At 44.0% G+C, this 16,592-nt stretch overlaps 1 protein-coding gene across 2 annotated transcripts in view; it reads right to left on the reverse strand.

Moving 5' to 3' along the window:
• Positions 1 to 16,592, reverse strand: part of LOC117530228 (NLR family CARD domain-containing protein 3-like) — a 133,280-nt gene that overhangs the window by 41,910 nt on the left and 74,778 nt on the right. The gene's annotated exons all lie outside the window — the stretch shown is intronic.

The following is a 16,592-nucleotide window of genomic DNA, read 5'->3' on the forward strand; positions in this document are numbered from 1 at the left end:
GTTTTGTTTTATTGGGGGGGGATACCAGTCAGTATCTGGTGTGACCACCATTTGCCTCATGCAGTGCAACACATCTCCTTCACATAGAGTTGATCAGGTTGTCAATTGTGGCCTGTGGAATGTTGGTCCACTCCTCTTCAATGGCTGTGAGAAGTTGCTGGATATTGGCAGGTACACGCTGTCGTATACGCCGGTCCAGATCATCCCAAACATGCTCAATGGGTGACATGTCCGGTGAGTATGCCGGCCATGCAAGAACTGGGACATTTTCAGCTTCCAAGAATTGTGTACAGATCCTTGCAACATGGGGCCGTGCATTATCCTGCTGCAACATGAGGTGATGTTCTTGGATGTATGACACAACAATGGGCCTCAGGATCTCGTCATGGTATCTCTGTGCATTCAAAATGCCATCAATAAAATGCATCTGTGCTCTTCGTCCATAACAGACGCCTGCCCATACCATAACCCCACCGCCACCATGGGCCACTCGATCCACAACACTGACATCAGAAAACCGCTCACCAACACAACGCCACACACGCTGTCTGCCATCTGCCCTGAACAGTGTGAACCGGGATTCATCCGTGAAGAGAACACCTCTACAACGTGCCAAACGCCAGCGAATGTGAGCATTTGTCCACTCAAGTCGGTTACGACGACGAACTGGAGTCAGGTCGAGACCCCGATGAGGACGACGAGCATGCAGATGAGCTTCCCTGAGACGGTTTCTGACAGTTTGTGCAGAAATTCTTTGGTTATGCAAACCGATTGTTTCAGCAGCTGTCTGAGTGGCTGGTCTCAGACGATCTTGGAGGTGAACATGCTGGATGTGGAGGTCCTGGGCTGGTGTGGTTACACGTGGTCTGCGGTTGTGAGGCTGGTTGGATGTACTGCCAAATTCTCTGAAACTCTTTTGGAGACGGCTTATGGTAGAGAAATGAACATTCAATACACGAGCAACAGCTCTGGTTGACATTCCTGCTGTCAGCATGCCAATTGCACGCTCCCTCAAATCTTGCGACATCTGTGGCATTGTGCTGTGTGATAAAACTGCACCTTTCAGAGTGGCCTTTTATTGTGGGCAGTCTAAGGCACACCTGTGCACTAATCATGGTGTCTAATCAGCATCTTGATATGGCACACCTGTGAGGTGGGATGGATTATCTCAGCAAAGGAAAAGTGCTCACTATTACAGATTTAGACTGGTTTGTGAACAATATTTGAGGGAAATAGTGATATTGTGTATGTGGAAAAAGTTTTAGATCTTTGAGTTCATCTCATACAAAATGGGAGCAAAACCAAAAGTGTTGCGTTTATATTTTTGTTGAGTGTATATATCACACTCATCACTCATCTTCAACCGCTTATCCAGGTTGGGGTCACAGGGGCAACAGCTCCAGCAGGGGACCCCAGACTTCCCTTTCCCGGGCTACATTGACCACCTCTGACTGGGGGGTCGAGGCCTTTCCAGGCCAGTGTGGAGATATAATCTCTCCACCTAGTCCTGGGTCTTTCCCGGCGTCTCCTCCCAGATGGACGTGCCTGGAATACCTCCCTAGGGAGGCGCCTAGGGGGCATCCTTACCAGATGCCTGAACCACCTCAGCTGGCTCCTTTCAATGTGAAGGAGCAGCGGCTCTACTCCAGGCTCCCCACGGATGACTGAGCTTCTCACCCTATCTGTAAGGGAGACCACCAGCACCACCAGCCAGCACCACTCAGGAGGGTGGCTGGTGGTGACATGCTCACCTCTTCCACAATTTCTCGGATAGTCACATGACTGAAAAGCCACCGAAAGCCATCTGAATCTTCCGAATGGTGGAAGAGCATCATCGGAGTCCAGCATGTCCTGTGAGAATTCAACACGGTGCTGCTTTTGCTCTGCCATCAGCTTCGTGCCAAAGCCATCGGCATGAATTTCGCTGCAACTCTTTTCATGGCCAAATCTTCTGTCACAGTGGAATGTGCCGAAAAAGTGCTGGCACTAGACAATGACATCATTTAGCGACTTCTAAGACAGCCAACAGCTACTTTTCTTACCGAGGAGTTGGCAACACTGGTTATTTACAGCACTGGCTGATTTCCTCCTTCTCCTATGCTACTGAAATCATTTTTATGCCTGTTTATTTTTTCACAGCATAAAATTCTATTCATAAACAGTTTGTAGCCTAAGTGTTAAATGTGTTTTTCCCTCCACTTATGCACAAAATTAAAACATAACCTCAAAAAAAGAAAAAAAAAAAAGAAAGAAATGTCCCTACTTCCCATGTGTGACATCACTACCGGGCAGATTTGTGCCTCGCTTTGCTAATATGTGCTTGCCTCCTTTTCTGCCCGAGCAGAGGAAGCAGGGGGCAGCTGGCCATGCACACTCTACCTCTGGATCAATATATGGGTTCATCGTGACATAGCCAAAGTCACCGCTGTCAACATAGTAATGCTTAGATATGAGCTTCATATCAGCTGTTCAGCATCTTTCTAGAAAGGCAGGTAATTATGGCTTCAATGAATAACAGTCTGAACACATTTGTTCCATCCACTCACAAAGCAATGTGATTTAGTGACACGAAACAACCTCTAATTTCAACTCTTCATGCAGGTAGATAAGTCAATCAGTGAAATCACGTGTTTTAGGTGTACAAGTAGAAGAAATACATGGTGGAACTTGCACTTAGTGAAGCTGCGATTACCCACCTCTGTAGAAAATGTATGGATGACATCATGTGGGCTTTGTCCAGTACAGTCATCGGTTAACAACCGGGTCAAAGTGCACATAAGACAGCCAGGGCGCCGTTACATCAACTGTGTCCCTACTTCTTGTTCACTTGTAGTATGTACTACAGTAATGGTTGGGAAGTATGTATGTACTAACTGATGCTAAGTACGAGGGTAGGCTGAAAAGTTCTAAGGCTGACTATGATGCAGTTGTCGAATTGAACAAATTCAGGGTTATTTTCTACATAGTCTCCCTGTAACTCCACACACTTCTTCCAGCGGTGCTTGAGTGCTTCGATTCCCTTGGCATAGAAGCTTTCATCTTGAGAGTCAAAATAGTCCTCAACGGCAGCCATCACCTCATCATTGCTCCGATAGTGCTTCCCAGCCATGTTTTTTTTCAGGTTTGGGAACAGATGAAAGTCAGAGGGTGCCAAGTCAGGGGAGTATGGTGGGTGATCTACCAGTTCAAATCCACACTCGTGGATAGTGGTCATGGCCATTGTTGACTTGTGAGCTCGTGCATTGTCTTGACGGAACAGCACCCCTTTCGTCAGCTTTCCTGGTCACTTCTTTTTGATTGTCTGTCTCAGTAGGTTAGAATAGTACTGTCCATTTATGGTTTGTCCCTTTTCAAGATAGTCCACGAACACAATGCCCTTGGCATCCCAGAAAACTGAAACCATGACCTTCACCGCAGACAAAACGACCTTGGCCTTCTTTGGAGGTGGTGACCTTGGGTGTTTCCACTGCATTAATTGTTTTTTGTCTCTGGTTCAAAGTGGTGAACCCAACACTCATCCTGGGTAAGAAAACGTTCCATGTAATTGGCTGGATCCTCTTCAAATTGCGCCACGTTTGCCTTCGACATGACTAGCCTGGTGCGTTTCTGATCAGGTGTCAGAAGACATGGCACCCACCAAGCTGACACCTTTGACATTCCAAGTTCTTCATGCAGAATGTGTTCAATTCTCTCACGAGATATTCCCACAGCATCTGCTAGCTGATTAATCGTCGATCGTCTGTCGTCCATCACCATTTCATGAACAAGGTCAATGTTTTTCTGGGTTGTGGCTGTTGCAGGCCGCCCAGACCTTGGGTCGTCTTCAAGGCTCTCTCTGCCCCTCTTAAATTCAGCTGTCCACTTCTGCACTGTAGATATGGAGGGAGCTTCATCCCCTAATGTAGCAACCATATCCGCATGAATGTCCTTGGGCTTTAACCCCTTCTTATGCAGGTACTTAATCACACCGCGATGCCAGATTTTGTCCATTTTTGCCGTTTCCCTTTACCATGAACTTTCAAACTTGGCTATGAACCACAAACTACCTCACAACCTGGAAGAAAATAACACAGTTAGTCATCAGAAGAGTTGAACTTAATGCATGCCAAGTTTTATTGAAATGACATTTCTCCTTCTTGGTGAGCCTTAGAACTTTTCAGCCTACAGACTTAGAGCATGTTTACAGACACTACTGTTCAAGGGATGTGAGAGGAGCCTGAAGCTACCAAAGATGCTTTTAATGGCTGGAATAACTCACAGACACGGAGAGAACATCCACACAAAATGGATCTGGATTTTGGTGGGAACTGAACCCATGACCTTCTTACTGTTAAAAAAGTGAGACCCACTCTATCATCCTGTCCTGTTTCCAGCAGAGATTGAAATCATTTTGTTCTGGTTCAGACGACATATCTGAACTTTATGGAATATATGAAACTGAATCTGATGATACAATTCAGAGACATTTTGAACCCTTTGAAGCAGAAACTAAATCCTGACCTGAGAGTCTCCAGGTGACAGTGTGGACTCTCCAGTCCAGCAGACAGCAGCTTCACTCCTGAATCCTGCAGCCGGTTGCTACTCAGGTCCAGTTCTGTCAGACTGGAGGACTGAGAGCTGAGAACTGAAGACAGAACTTCACAGCTTCTCTCTGACAAACCACAGCCAGATAACCTGCAGAGATGATTAAAAACAAATATTTTCCTTTTAAAATGATATAAATTCAGTCACTGTTCAAATTAGTGGTGTAACAGGTCAAAGCTGTAGTTGATCCATATGGAACCATCCATTTCACCTGGGGCAGCCTGTCATTGCTCGCTCGCTGCAGCCCATCACAACAGCGATATATGTTTTATGTATGTCCACGTGAGGACAGCAAGCAGACGCACGTGCATCACAGTGGACAGTTGTTAGTTCATGTCCGTCCAAACATGGTATCTGTTCCCCAGCCGTGACGTCGAGAATCAGAGATCTCAATAGCTGCTTCTGTCGGCGGACACACTCCGTCAGTCCAGCGCACACACAAGCGCACACTGTTTTGCAATGCCACACTCATGGGGGCACTTAGACAAATTTCACATCTAGTTCAAAAGTGGTCATCTGCTCACTATTTCGTGCTAATCGTGGGAATGGTCACACATTTTCTAAGTGTCAAGCAAGCGGTGTTAGATGTTCATGTGTGTCACCTGGAATTTGGCCGACACCTGCCAGGAGAGGGATCGAATGTGCTCTCACAGGGGACACTCTGTCTGTCAGCCACTGGTGTGCGCAAATAGTTGTAGGAACAGGTGTACAAGGCGTTGGAGGCAGCTCCAATTTTACACATATTGCATACGATTCCTGCTTCATTCGCAATTCGGCCACATTCGTCCTATGTGTGAACAGGGCCCTTAAGAATGCATTTCCAAAAGTACTTTTATGCTTATACCCCTTTTGAACATTATTGACCACAATATACAAATACTAACAAGTGAAATAAATTGAAAATGTAGAATCTGGATCATTATGCTCATCACAGGTAAGGCACCACTGAAAAGCATTTTTTTCTTAGTTTTGTGTCTTGAGCAAATGACAAACCTAAGACAAACTGCCGCACCAACGGCAGCTCGTTGACAGCTGCCTTTCATAAGTGTTTTATTTTATATTATTAGGCTATATAGAGAAAAATATTTATGTATATTATGCAACTAGGTCCTCATCATTTCACCTGTTTTAACCTACAAGTGGCTACCCTCAATGAACTGCTGCCTCTGAGCAGCACCCTGTTCTACGGTGGTTGGAAAGTGCAAATCAAAGTTACAAAATTCAGAACAAATTTGCATACAGACAAATAAATCTCTATTCTGCTTAATGATCATTCCTTCCGTTGATCTCACAATTTTACAATTATTTACGACTGGCTTTGTATCACTGAATATATTTTGAAAAAAAATCTCTCAAAGTTAGTTCAGTCATGACTGATGATGACATGACTGCCATGTCTGATTCCCAAAGGAAAAAATAAAACTTTTTGAACAAATTGCCAGTGTTCACCTGAGTTCCTGCAAGGCAGCAATGAAGAGAGACTTCACTGGAGAAATAGAGGAACGCCTCCTCTTCGCTGTTCAGTTTGTCTATTCCTGCCATAACACAGAAACTGCTGATACACACACAGGGACACACACACAGTAAATTTAGCAAGTTACCCACCTACAAAGAATGGAGAGGTGTGTAATTTTTATCGTACGTACACTTCAACTGTGAGAGACAGAATCTTAAAAAAAAAAAGAAAATCCCATTGTATGATTTTTAGATATTTACTTTGCATTTTATTGCATGAAATAAGTATTTGAACACCTACCAACCAGCAAGAATTCTGTCTCTCTCAGACCTGTTAATTTTTCTTTAAGAAGCCCTCTTATTCTGCACTCTTTACCTGTATTAATTGCACCTGTTTGAACTTGTTACCTGTATAAAAGACACCTGTTCACACACTCAATCAATCACACTCCAACCTGTCCACCATAGCCAAGACCAAAGAGCTGTCTAAGAGTGCGCTTACACACAGGCAAGACCAGTGCTTAATTTGTAAAGTGGGAGGTCCCGGAGCGCAGAGGATGGGTGGCTCCGGTGCAGAAAAAAAAAAAGAAGGGCGGGGGTGGGGCTTGCGAACAACGCTGTGCGCCACACGGAAAATAAACTGGGCATGTATTGTAGGCCTATAACACTAGTCACACCAAATCCGGATAGAGTACAAATTCCTGTGCGTTTGTGGCGCAATATTGCGTCGCGTCACGTCGTGTTGCCCTCCTCCCCAAGTTGAAAAATCTGAACTTTTTCGTCTCTTCGCACCGCGATGACCAATCAGGGACTGAATATGTAGTGACGTGGAGATGTCTGGAGTTTGACTGAAGATGTGAACATGTCCTGTATCTGGTAGCAGCCTGTGAGCAGGACCTATGTCTCTTTTGTCCTTTATTTCACAATTATGACAGAGTTTTTGGAGCAAGCAGCAGCCCCACAGCAGGGGGAGTGGAGTTTCTTTTTATTTTACGTGCGGGCACGAGGGAATCGTCCATGGAGATTATTTTACTTATTAACTACACAGATGTATAATAAAGCAAATGGTGTCTGGTTTCTAAAGACAATTATGACAGAGTTTTTTGGGGGGGAAAGAGCAAGGAGCAGCCTCACAGCAAGCCGCGGAGATTCTTTCTTTCTTTCTTTTTTTTTTTTTACGTGCGCACGCGAGCGAATCGTCTGTGTGGAGAATATTTTATTAACTAACTACACAGATGTATAATAAAGCAAATCGTGACTGGTTTCTAAACACAATTATGACAGAGTTTTTTGGGGGAGGAGTGAGCTGCAGCAAGAAGCAGAGTTTCTTTTTTTTTTTTTTTTTTAATTGTTTACATGTGCGCGTGAATGGGACAGTTGGTCCAAACTGGGTCCAGCAGAGGCGGAAGGACCACTGAAAGGGGCCGTCATCCAGACGCAGCTCCTGCAGCAAATAATGATACTCTCTGTATTGGGAGCTTTTCACAACAACTCGCTCCGTGTGATCAAGGTCCGTCATGATGACTTGACGCTGAGCGGAATGGAAGCTCCTCCTATTTGATGATGCACCGGGGTGAATTTTCGCAGCGAAAGTCCACCCAAGCAGAGCGACACACCGGGCGAAGGAGGCGCATCCGTCGGCACGCGACCCCCGCGAATTTGTAGCGTCTGATCGCGCCCGGTGTGAATGCGGCATAAATCCGCGAAGTAGCGCTATTTTTTTACACTTATTATAGATGTTTTAAGGCTGTAAAACCCCTCACTACACACTTTTCTCAAACAGGCATTAACATTTTCTCACTTTTCTCTCTTGTGTAAACACTCTTTTTTCTTTTGGCGCAATTCCGCACAGCAGACAGGAGGGCGGCGGTGTGATTGGCAGAGAGAGCAATCGTAGTGATTTTTTTAAATATTTTGTTAGTCAAGAGAGGTGGCGGATCACGGATCCAGTATAAATAGCTGGCGGAGCCAACGTCAGAGGTTCTGGAGCGCGCGTCCGAGGTTCCGGAACGCGCTCCGGCTTGCTCCCCCTCAAATTAAGCCCTGGACAAGACGCGTTACAAATGTCATATTTGTATCATTCTTGGCACATTCCTGACATTCTTAACATGACGTAACGCATCTGAATAGGTTTCTTAATAGTGCGTGCTGGTGCGTGATATTCGTGATTTTCGTGGAGCATGTTTTTGGCTGTCAAAAAAATCTTCCACAAATGTCACGCACCACCCTCATTTCGCCTCAGGTTGTGGAGGTCGCAACTGAGCGTGATGAGCCGTCTTGATTAGTGATGATCCTTAATAGAGCATGACAGCATTCTTCTCTGATGTGCGCACAATTAAACCCTGCAGCACCGCATTCAGTTTCATTGCTGCAGTATGCTGAAAGAGGACAGTGACACCAAGTCAGCTAAAAGTTTCGTTCCAGTGCTCCTCAGCTTGCTCCTGCAGGTGTTCCACCTGCTGCTGTGCCTGATGTTTGGGAAAACATGTGAGACGAGAGCCACATGAAGCCACACATCTGGCTCTCTCCGTCTCCTCCTCCTCTCTGCGCCACTCCATGGCACAGAGCCTAACGAAGCATGCAGTCACAAAGTTCTTCTGGTGTGGAGCAAACTGGAAAGGTCAGAATTGTTCAGCAGCTGATGGATGAATACAGCCCCTGGCAAAAATTATGGAATCACCGGCCTCAGTGGATGTTCATTCAGTTGTTTAATTTTGTACAAAAAAAGCAGATCACAGACATGACACAAAACTAAAGTCATTTCAAATGGCAACTTTCTGGCTTTAAGAAACACTATAAGAAATCAAGAAAAAAAAATTGTGGCAGTCAGTAACAGTTACTTTTTTAGACCAAGCAGAGGGAAAAAAATATGGACTCACTCAATTCTGAGGAATAAATTAGGGAATCACCCTGTAAATTTTCATCCCCAAAACTAACACCTGCATCAAATCAGATCTGCTCGTTAGTCTGCATTTAAAAAGGAGTGATCACACCTTGGAGAGCTGTTGCACCAAGTGGACTGACATGAATCATGGCTCCAACACGAGAGATGTCAATTGAAACAAAGGAGAGGATTATCAAACTCTTAAAAGAGGGTAAATCATCACGCAATGTTGCAAAAGATGTTGGTTGTTCACAGTCAGCTGTGTCTAAACTCTGGACCAAATACAAACAACATGGGAAGTTTGTTAAAGGCAAACATACTGGTAGACCAAGGAAGACGTCAAAGCATCAAGACAGAAAACTTAAAGCAATATGTCTCAAAAATCGAAAATGCACAACAAAACAAATGAGGAACGAATGGGAGGAAACTGGAGTCAACGTCTGTGACCGAACTGTAAGAAACCGCCTAAAGGACATGGATTTACATACAGAAAAGCTAAACGAAAGCCATCAACACCTAAACAGAAAAAACAAGGTTACAATGGGCTAAGGAAAAGCAATCGTGGACTGTGGATGACTGGATGAAAGTCATATTCAGTGATGAATCTCGAATCTGCATTGGGCAAGGTGATGATGCTGGAACTTTTGTTTGGTGCCGTTCCAATGAGATTTATAAAGATGACTGCCTGAAGAGAACATGTAAATTTCCACAGTCACTGATGATATGGGGCTGCATGTCAGGTAAAGGCACTGGGGAGATGGCTGTCATTACATCATCAATAAATGCACAAGTTTACGTTGATATTTTGGACACTTTTCTTATCCCATCAATCGAAAGGATGTTTGGGGATGATGAAATCATTTTTCAAGATGATAATGCATCTTGCCATAGAGCAAAAACTGTGAAAACATTCCTTGCAAAAAGACACATAGGGTCAATGTCATGGCCTGCAAATAGTCCGGATCTTAATCCAATTGAAAATCTTTAGTGGAAGTTGAAGAAAATGGTCCATGACAAGGCTCCAACCTGCAAAGCTGATCTGGCAACAGCAATCAGAGAAAGTTGGAGCCAGATTGATGAAGAGTACTGTTTGTCACTCATTAAGTCCATGCCTCAGAGAATGCAAGCTGTTATATAAGCCAGAGGTGGTGCAACAAAATACTAGTGATGTGTTGGAGCGTTCTTTTGTTTTTCATGTTTCCATAATTTTTTCCTCAGAATTGAGTGATTCCATATTTTTTCCCTCTGCTTGGTCTAAAAAAGTAACAGTTACTGACTGCCACAATTTTTTTTCCTGATTTCTTATAGTGTTTCTTAAAGCCAGAAAGTTGCCATTTGAAAATACTTTAGTTTTGTGTCATGTCTGTGATCTGCTTTTTTTCTACAAAATTAAACAACTGAATGAACATCCTCCGAGGCCGGTGATTCCATAATTTTTGCCAGGGGTTGTATGGGTGTCTGTGGAGACAATTCGCCTCATTCACAACGTGACAGAACTTAACCATGCGCCGTTACACGTGATAGCGCGCAACAACGCGGAAAGCTATTCTTGACCGTGTGTAATGGTTCCTGATAATTCTCCAGCAACATGTTCCATTAATCGTAACATGTGGTAACAGGTTGCAGCAGTTCCTGAGGACACCTGACGCCTCTGCCCCGAATCATCACATTCGTGATCAGCAGCCAAGAATATTTACTTTGTGGCATTCGTGAGTTGTCGTCATTATGTGTAAACACACCTTAAGGACATCAAGGACAAAACTGTAGACCTGCACAGGGCTGAGATCGCCTACAGGACATCAGGCAAGCAGCTTGGTGATAAGACAACAACTGCTGGTGTAATTATTAGAAAATGGAACAAACACAAAATGACAGTCAGTCCTCTCCGGTCTGGGGCTCCATGAAAGATCTCACCTCGTGTGGTAAGGATGATTCTGAGAAAGCCCAGAACTACACAGGAGAACCTGGTCAGTGACCTGAAAAGAGCTGTGACCACAGTCACAAAGATTACATTAGTAACACACGATGCCGTCATGGTTTAAAATCCTGCAGGGCAGCAAGGTCCCCCTGCTCAAGCCAGCACATGTCCAGGCTCGTTTGAAGTTCACCAGTGACCAGAGGAGGTGATGATTGCATTAAAGACCCTGGTTTTTACCTTTACGGCTCACCTGTGAGCATTTTGCGTCCAGCCTCTGTCTGTGCCTCGCCTCCACTCAGCCTGACAAAAATAGAACTTTTTGGTATCAACTCCAATCGCCGTGTTTGGAGGATGAGACCAAGAACACTGTCCCAACCATGAAGCATGGGGGTGGAAACATCATTTTTGGGGTGCTTTTCTGTAAAGGGAACAGGATGACTGCACCGTATTGAAGGGAGAATGGATGGGGGCATGTATTGCGATATTTTGGCAAACAACCTCCTTCCCTCAGTAAGAGCATTGAAGATGGGTCATGGCTGGGTCTTCCAGCATGACAATGACCCAAAACACACAGCCAGGGCAACTAAGGAGCGGCTCCGCAAGAAGCATTTCAAGGTCCTGGAGAGGCCTGGCCAGTTTCAAGACCTGAACCTAATAGAAAATCTTTGGAGGGAGCTGAAAGTTGAAACTTGGAAGGTCTAGAGAAGATCCATATGGAGGAGTGGACCAAAATCCCTGCTGCAGTGTGTAAACTTGGCCAAGAACTTCAGGAAACATCTGACCTCTATAATTGCAAAAAAAGTTTCAGTACCAAATATTAAGGTCTGTTTTTCGATTTTACCAAATACTTTGCAAATTAATTATTTTAAAATCATACAATGTGATTTTCTGAATTTTGTTTTTAGAGTCTGTCTCTCACAGTTGAAGAGTACCCAAGATAAACATTACAGACCTCTACATTCTTTGGAGGTGGGAAAACTTTCCTCTCCTTCTAACTTTACTAAAGCCACCTTAAATGCTTTGATGTACTCGACTCTATAACTTTATAGTCATGCCAATGAATTTTCAGTTTTCTTCTTTTGAATTTTGAGAGAGAGAGTGTGAAAGAAAGAGTGTGAGTGAGTGTGAGTTTGTGTGTGACAGCGAAGTGTGTGTGTGTGTGTGTGTATGTGTGTGTGTGTGTGAGTGAGTTCGTGAGAGCATCTGTGAGTTTGTGTGTGACAGCGAGAGTGTGTGGGTGTGTGCATGTGAGAGAGTGCATCTGTGAGTTTGTGTGTGACAGCGAAGTGTGTGTGTGTGTGTGTGTGTGTGTGTGTGTGTGTGTGAGAGTGAGTGCGTGAGAGCATCTGTGAGTTTGTGTGTGACAGCGAGAGTGTGTGTGTGTGTGTGTGTGTGTGTGAGTGCGTGAGAGCATCTGTGAGTTTGTGTGTGACAGCGAGAGTGTGTGTGTGTGTGTGTCAGTGTGTAAAAGCTTGTGAGTGTGTAAGAGCTTGTGAGTGAAAGAGTGTGAGTGAGTGTATATGTCAGTGCGTCACTACTGCCAAAGATTGTAAATTTGACAAGCATGTGAATGCAGTTGTCAAATCTGGATTTTATCATTTGCGTCTTTTATCTAAAGTTAAACCTTTTTTTATATTTAATGCTTTCAAACAAGTCATGCACGCTTTTGTCTCCTCTCGCTGAGACTACTGTAAAGCACTTTTTATCGGCATCAGCCAAAATGCACTTTCCTGCTTACAGTTGGTCCAAAATTCTTTTGTGTCCCTCTTAACTGGTAGCAGAAAGCGAGAGCACATTACTCCGATTTTAGCTTCCCTGCACTGGCTTCCAGTGCGTTTTAGAGTTGATTTTAAGATTTTATTGTTTGTTTTTAAAGCTTTGAATGGACTGGGTTACATCTCGGACCTCATCCAAATTTACCAGCCTCCCCGTGCTTTGCGGTCTGAGGGCCAGCTCCAGCTTGTGGTGCCTGTGACGACACTGAAAACCAGGGGGACAGGGCTTTTTCTGTGGTGGACCCTCAGCTGTGGAATGATTTGCCCCTTAACATCTGAACAGTCCCCACTGTAGAGTGTTTTAAGTCTCGTCTTAAGACCCATTTTTATGCTTTGGCTTTTAACACCGTGTGAGTGTGTGGTCCTCTGTTTATTTTAAATTATTTATTTATTTGTTGGGCAGCACTTTGGAAACCACTCTGTTTGTAAAAGGTGCTATTTCAATAAAGTTGTATGGTATGTGTGAGTGAATGGAAGGGAGTGTGTGTGTGTGTGTGTGTGTGTGAGAGAGAGAGTGAAAGACAGAGACAGTGTGTATGTGAGTGAACGCATGTGTATGCGAGAGTGAAAGAGTGTGTGTGCATGAATGAGAGAGCGAGTGTGTGTGAGCGCGCCTGAGTGAGTGAGTGTGTGTGTATACACACGAGTGAGTGAAAGAGAAAGAGAGAGATTGTGTATGTGCTGTGTGCACATGAGTGACAAGAGCATGTGCGTGAGTGAAAGTGTGTGTTTGTATTTTTGCAGATTGGGTGGGTGTGGGTTTTAAAAACAAAAAAAATAACTCCACAAAACCAGCCTGTCCCCTCCCCACGTCTTTCTGCTGACTCAGATCAGTAAAATCCGTTTCACAGGGACGGCGTCTGTTCAGCGGCCCTTGTGCACTCATGAAGTCACAGAGAACGCCACAGGATGCCAAAGAGTTGCACAGCTGTCATCAAGAACTTACAAGGCCCGCTCGGTGTCAGCTCACAACCTGCCATCATCACCATGGTTATCGTGAAGTATGAAGCCACACCTGACTGAGTCACCAAGGCCGGAGGATGCTCAAATACCACACAGGGCCCGCACAAACACCTCATAGAGTACCCCATGACAACTAAGAGTGTCAGGAAGGTGGCTCTCGAGGACCGAACTTGGCCACCCCTGATATAGAATATATAATACATTAATATATTATATATATACAGGGCCACCCAAATTTTACTAAACTCAAAAAAAATATAATTTCTACTGAAATCCAAGCATTATATTGTCGGTTTAATTTGGAAACATCTTGTAAAATTACAGCTCATTTTAATGAAGAGGACATATTTTTCTAGGGGGGTCCATAATGAATATTTTCTTTTTAATGCTGTATGCAGTGTTGTGTGGGCCGCCAGAAGAGGAGGTACTGCTGGCCCACCACCAGAGGGCGCCCTGCCTGAAGTGCGGGCTTCAGGCATGAGAGAGCGCTGCCGCCACGGACACAGCCGGGGGTGACAGCTGTCACTCATTATCTCTTGACAGCTGTCACCCATCTACTCTACAGCATCTCACTCCATAAAGACCAGACGTCATCTCCACCTCGTTGCCGAGATATCGTACTTCTATGGAGGTAACTGTCTCTGCCTGTATTATTTGATTCTAAGAGCTATTGTTTTGCAGCTGTCAACCAGAGGACCGGCGTGGGTCGCGACTGTTTCGTCCTACGTCCGTCAGATAAGTGGTTAAACAGACGCTGCACGAGTGTGTGTTAGAGGTGGAGGTGGCATTCCCACCGTTGTTGTTACGGGGTGTACACACACCCACACTTGACTGTCTTTGTTCTTCGCCAGCAGTACCAGATCCGACAGTCGGGGACGGTGATCACCTGGGAATTCGGGACTTGGCGGCTCCAGTATTCACCAGGTTCGGTGGCGGCGGAAATCGTGTGGTTCCGGCTCTTCTCAGGACAGACGTTGTCTATCCTCGAGCCTGCCCACACGTCACCTTTGTGGATTGACTGTTATCAGATTCTGAGATTGTCTGTGTATTTGTTGTGCACCTTCACAACATTAAATTGTTACTTTTTGGCTCATCTATTTACCGTTCATTTGCGCCCCCTGTTGTGGGTCCGTGTCACTACACTTTCACAACATGCAGAGGGGCATGCATGTGCACATGCATGAGCACTTGAAAAGATCAGAAGTTACCTTTGACCATGGGTGATGCACACGCACATAGCATGCACGCTGACATCCACGTTTTCTGCCTTGTTGGATTAGCATCCATTGCCTGTCTACTCTGATTGGCTGTCACCGTGTCCTTGTCAGAATACCACACACAAGTTTGAGGAAGCACCACATGATCTATGATGCCACTGTCATGGTTTGTTACCATGGCTGAAGTAAGTAGTTCAAGGTCATCTTTTGAAATTTTACCCTTCAGGGGAACATTTTATTAATTTTTCCCAGACAGTGCAAATTTTGATTGTATTGGTAATGTCATATTATGAATCCCCTATTTAAAGGCTAATAAATAAAATTATAATGATGCAAAAGAATTGTCACAGAGGTCCGGTCAAGACAGGACAAAGTGAGTTTTCTAAACTAAACAGTCACGTGACTGGTTTTCAGTCCAAGCAATGCTTTCTTACAAAAACTGTTTCTATTTTTCATGGGTGTTGGTTGAGTGCCAGCCATAAAAAGTGCAGTAATGTCATAATTTTAGCAATTTAGCTGACGCTGCCAGCACAAATAATGGGAGAGATGCACACGCATGTGCACACACATAAAATGACTCCAAATTCAAGAGTGTGGGAAATTATTCATTTAATATTTAGCTTGATTTGTCTGCTCTCGTTCCCCCTCTCTCTCTGCATGTGGATGAACAGCGAGGAAATATGGCATCATGCTTTTAGATTACAGCAACCTGCCCAAATCCAGTGGTGGCACAGATAACCAAAAAATTAACTTCGATAACAGATAATCAGATAACTGAAAAGTTATCTTTGATAAAGATAAAATGATAAACACCTAAAATTGTATCGGAAGTTACCGATAACCGATAAATTCCAGGATTGTCTATGGTACACTTGCAACTAACAAGCTGATTTTGAGTTTTAACACCACAATTGCTTCTGGTAGCATCAAAAGCGACAACAGACCCAAACAATGAGCCAGCACTCCTATCTTTAAACATCTTGCTGTATGCTGGAAGCTCCAGTTTACTACATGGCTTCCAGCACAGAAGCAAGCTGAGAGAAGTCACGAAGCTCAACTCTCTACTCAATCACAATGCTGCCGCCAGACCGAGGTCTTGGAAAATAAAGCAATGCTGAGTTATGGTTTGGTGTATAAATAAAATGAATACTGATAGAATAACTCCATTAATGTCAATTCTGTCATTTGTACAAAGTTAAACTATAACATATATCTTTTAATGTTGAATAATGCACTAATTCTGAAGTTTTGTAACAAAGACAGCTCAAAAAGGATTCTGGGTAAAATGTGCCTCCGCTAACACTGATTTGGTTAAGTCATTCATTATGTAAACCAACACGTTAATGTGAGGTGTGTCGTGTGTTGGTGTTTACAGATAAATGTGCTTTTGTAAAATATTCCATTTTTTTATTTGTAAAAACAGGCATTTCAAAAAAAAAAGAAAGAAAAAGCCAAGTTGTAATTAGATAACCGTCTGATATAACCTGTGTCAAAAATAAATAGAACACTGCCATGATCTACTGGTGACAGACGTTCAGTACTTAAGCTGGTTTTACACTGTGCAAGTTTTGGCCCTTTGTCAACTGATATTTCATTTGTGTGAGAATTTTTTGGATCGCACTGAGTTTCAGGTTAATCGTGCATCCTGCATCGTTTAGTATACATGGAGTAACGAGCTGCGTTTAACATCTCATGACCACCTCCTGATCGCCGATCGTATGGTCAGATGAAAAATCAAACCTGTTTGATATTCTGGTCGACCATCGTGAGGTTATCCCGCTGCTGAAGAGCTACAA

Source organism: Thalassophryne amazonica, chromosome 18, assembly GCF_902500255.1.
Source record: "Thalassophryne amazonica chromosome 18, fThaAma1.1, whole genome shotgun sequence".
In the NCBI taxonomy this organism is placed as follows: Eukaryota; Metazoa; Chordata; class Actinopteri; order Batrachoidiformes; family Batrachoididae; genus Thalassophryne; species Thalassophryne amazonica.